The sequence below is a fragment of the Pelobates fuscus genome, chromosome 6 (genome assembly GCF_036172605.1).
Source record: "Pelobates fuscus isolate aPelFus1 chromosome 6, aPelFus1.pri, whole genome shotgun sequence".
NCBI lineage: Eukaryota > Metazoa > Chordata > Amphibia > Anura > Pelobatidae > Pelobates > Pelobates fuscus.
The window spans coordinates 7014776-7019708 of NC_086322.1; positions in this window are offsets into that span (position 1 = coordinate 7014776).

Consider the following 4933-nt stretch of genomic DNA (forward strand, 5'->3'; position numbering starts at 1 on the left):
AAAAAAATTGCCAGACTAACGCGCCAGACAGCGTTTGTGTTCTCAAAATAGAAACAAAGTTTTCGTTTTGAAGTGAGGATTTTAAAATTCCTCAATAGGATCTGTTTTTCCAATATCATTTTCATTGTATGGGTGAATTAACAGTTGAGGTTTATGTACGATGGTGATAAATCATATTGACTGTTGTCAAAGTTGAGTCTGCTTCTGGTCAAATTGCTGGGGAAGACTTAAAATGTCCATTCATTTCTTAATTGTTTATGAGGGCTTTGTTGGTTTAGGAGAAATTTGTGGTTCTAATATATGTTGGAAAAGCACATGAAGGATTTAACTTTCTTTCTCATATTCTGCATGCTATCACCATGTTGAAAATAAAGTAAAGTTGTGCAGAGGAGAAATTAATTATAAATAGTCTTGTGCAAAATAATGTTTGGGGAGGTTGGCCTGGTTCCATAACTTGAATCCACAGTCGAACAAAACGACTGCCTTGAATTTACCTTTACAGTTTTATTCATCAATACATTCAGGCGTGTACTGGAAGGAATTTGATTCAAACCTACCCTCTCCATCACATATTTGCACAAGTCTAAGTATGAATAAAAATAGAATTCCGTATGTCAAAACATATATTTTTTTCCCCTTTGTTTGTTGTTAACAAAGATTTTGCAGTCTTAAGAAAGACTTTGCAGTCTTAAAAGCGTCATCTGAGAAGTTAGGACTTGCATTAATGACTTACGATAAACCATTGATTTTAAATGGTTGATAATGAAAACGACACATTTTTTATGATTTCTCTCATACATTTCTAAGTAAAAGCTAAACGAATATTAATATAAGATGTTAGCTTTGAAAGGTGATATCAGAAGCACCAGGAAATATATATATTGATGGTGGCATGTCAACATCTTCTCTTATTCATACTTAGACTTGTGCAAATATGTGATGGAGAGGGTAGGTTTGAATCAAATTCCTTCCAGTACACGCCTGAATGTATCGATGAATAAAACTGTAAAGGTAAATTCAAGGCAGTCGTTACGTTCGACTGTGGATTCAAGTTATGGAACCAGGCCAACCTCCCCAAACATTATTTTGCACAAGACTATTTATAATTAATTTCTCCTCTGCACATCTTTACTTTATTTTCAACATGGTGATAGCATGCAGAATATGAGAAAGAAAGTTAAATCCTTCATGTGCTTTTCCAACATATATTAGAACCACAAATTTCTCCTAAACCAACAAAGCCCTCATAAACAATTAAGAAATGAATGGACATTTTAAGTCTTCCCCAGCAATTTGACCAGAAGCAGACTCAACTTTGACAACAGTCAATATGATTTATCACCATCGTACATAAACCTCAACTGTTAATTCACCCATACAATGAAAATGATATTGGAAAAACAGATCCTATTGAGGAATTTTAAAATCCTCACTTCAAAACGAAAACTTTGTTTCTATTTTGAGAACACAAACGCTGTCTGGCGCGTTAGTCTGGCAATTTTTATCCTAAAACCCAACTAATGTAATGGCTCGTTGGTCTAGGGGTATGATTCTCGCTTAGGGTGTGAGAGGTCCCAGGTTCAAATCCCGGACGAGCCCAAGCATTTGGTGTAGCTTCGAACTGTGTTTAATATAGTCAGCAAAAATCACTTATATCAAAACCCTTCAAGTGCTCCAAAGAGAAGATGTTGGCATGCCACCATCAATATATATATTTCCTGGTGCTTCTGATATCACCTTTCAAAGCTAACATCTTATATTAATACTTGTTTAGCTTTTACTTAGAAATGTATGAGAGAAATCATAAAAAATGTGTCGTTTTCATTATCAACCATTTAAAATCAATGGTTTATCGTAAGTCATTAATGCAAGTCCTAACTGCTCAGATGACGCTTTTAAGACTGCAAAGTCTTTCTTAAGACTGCAAAATCTTTGTTAACAACAAACAAAGGGGAAAAAATATATGTTTTGACATACGGAATTCTATTTTTATTCATACTTAGACTTGTGCAAATATGTGATGGAGAGGGTAGGTTTGAATCAAATTCCTTCCAGTACACGCCTGAATGTATCGATGAATAAAACTGTAAAGGTAAATTCAAGGCAGTCGTTACGTTCGACTGTGGATTCAAGTTATGGAACCAGGCCAACCTCCCCAAACATTATTTTGCACAAGACTATTTATAATTAATTTCTCCTCTGCACATCTTTACTTTATTTTCAACATGGTGATAGCATGCAGAATATGAGAAAGAAAGTTAAATCCTTCATGTGCTTTTCCAACATATATTAGAACCACAAATTTCTCCTAAACCAACAAAGCCCTCATAAACAATTAAGAAATGAATGGACATTTTAAGTCTTCCCCAGCAATTTGACCAGAAGCAGACTCAACTTTGACAACAGTCAATATGATTTATCACCATCGTACATAAACCTCAACTGTTAATTCACCCATACAATGAAAATGATATTGGAAAAACAGATCCTATTGAGGAATTTTAAAATCCTCACTTCAAAACGAAAACTTTGTTTCTATTTTGAGAACACAAACGCTGTCTGGCGCGTTAGTCTGGCAATTTTTATCCTAAAACCCAACTAATGTAATGGCTCGTTGGTCTAGGGGTATGATTCTCGCTTAGGGTGTGAGAGGTCCCAGGTTCAAATCCCGGACGAGCCCAAGCATTTGGTGTAGCTTCGAACTGTGTTTAATATAGTCAGCAAAAATCACTTATAGCAAAACACTTCAAGTGCTCCAAAGAGAAGATGTTGGCATGCCACCATCAATATATCTATTTCCTGGTGCTTCTGATATCACCTTTCAAAGCTAACATCTTATATTAATACTCGTTTAGCTTTTACTTAGAAATGTATGAGAGAAATCATAAAAAATGTGTCGTTTTCATTATCAACCATTTAAAATCAATGGTTTATCGTAAGTCATTAATGCAAGTCCTAACTGCTCAGATGACGCTTTTAAGACTGCAAAGTCTTTCTTAAGACTGCAAAATCTTTGTTAACAACAAACAAAGGGGAAAAAATATATGTTTTGACATACGGAATTCTATTTTTATTCATACTTAGACTTGTGCAAATATGTGATGGAGAGGGTAGGTTTGAATCAAATTCCTTCCAGTACACGCCTGAATGTATCGATGAATAAAACTGTAAAGGTAAATTCAAGGCAGTCGTTACGTTCGGCTGTGGATTCAAGTTATGGAACCAGGCCAACCTCCCCAAACATTATTTTGCACAAGACTATTTATAATTAATTTCTCCTCTGCACAACTTTACTTTATTTTCAACATGGTGATAGCATGCAGAATATGAGAAAGAAAGTTAAATCCTTCATGTGCTTTTCAACATATATTAGAACCACAAATTTCTCCTAAACCAACAAAGCCCTCATAAACAATTAAGAAATGAATGGACATTTTAAGTCTTCCCCAGCAATTTGACCAGAAGCAGACTCAACTTTGACAACAGTCAATATGATTTATCACCATCGTACATAAACCTCAACTGTTAATTCACCCATACAATGAAAATGATATTGGAAAAACAGATCCTATTGAGGAATTTTAAAATCCTCACTTCAAAACGAAAACTTTGTTTCTATTTTGAGAACACAAACGCTGTCTGGCGCATTAGTCTGGCAATTTTTATCCTAAAACCCAACTAATGTAATGGCTCGTTGGTCTAGGGGTATGATTCTCGCTTAGGGTGTGAGAGGTCCCAGGTTCAAATCCCGGACGAGCCCAAGCATTTGGTGTTTTTTCTTTTGAAACACGTAGCTTCGAACTGTGTTTAATATAGTCAGCAAAAATCACTTATAGCAAAACCCTTCAAGTGCTCCAAAGAGAAGATGTTGGCATGCCACCATCAATATATATATTTCCTGGTGCTTCTGATATCACCTTTCAAAGCTAACATCTTATATTAATACTCGTTTAGCTTTTACTTAGAAATGTATGAGAGAAATCATAAAAAATGTGTCGTTTTCATTATCAACCATTTAAAATCAATGGTTTATCGTAAGTCATTAATGCAAGTCCTAACTGCTCAGATGACGCTTTTAAGACTGCAAAGTCTTTCTTAAGACTGCAAAATCTTTGTTAACAACAAACAAAGGGGAAAAAATATATGTTTTGACATACGGAATTCTATTTTTATTCATACTTAGACTTGTGCAAATATGTGATGGAGAGGGTAGGTTTGAATCAAATTCCTTCCAGTACACGCCTGAATGTATCGATGAATAAAACTGTAAAGGTAAATTCAAGGCAGTCGTTACGTTCGGCTGTGGATTCAAGTTATGGAACCAGGCCAACCTCCCCAAACATTATTTTGCACAAGACTATTTATAATTAATTTCTCCTCTGCACAACTTTACTTTATTTTCAACATGGTGATAGCATGCAGAATATGAGAAAGAAAGTTAAATCCTTCATGTGCTTTTCCAACATATATTAGAACCACAAATTTCTCCTAAACCAACAAAGCCCTCATAAACAATTAAGAAATGAATGGACATTTTAAGTCTTCCCCAGCAATTTGACCAGAAGCAGACTCAACTTTGACAACAGTCAATATGATTTATCACCATCGTACATAAACCTCAACTGTTAATTCACCCATACAATGAAAATGATATTGGAAAAACAGATCCTATTGAGGAATTTTAAAATCCTCACTTCAAAACGAAAACTTTGTTTCTATTTTGAGAACACAAACGCTGTCTGGCGCGTTAGTCTGGCAATTTTTTCCTAAAACCCAACTAATGTAATGGCTCGTTGGTCTAGGCGTATGATTCTCGCTTAGGGTGCGAGAGGTTCCGGGTTCAAATCCCGGACGAGCCCAAGCATTTGGTGTTTTTTCTTTTGAAACACGTAGCTTCGAACTGTGTTTAATATAGTCAGCAAAAATCACTTAT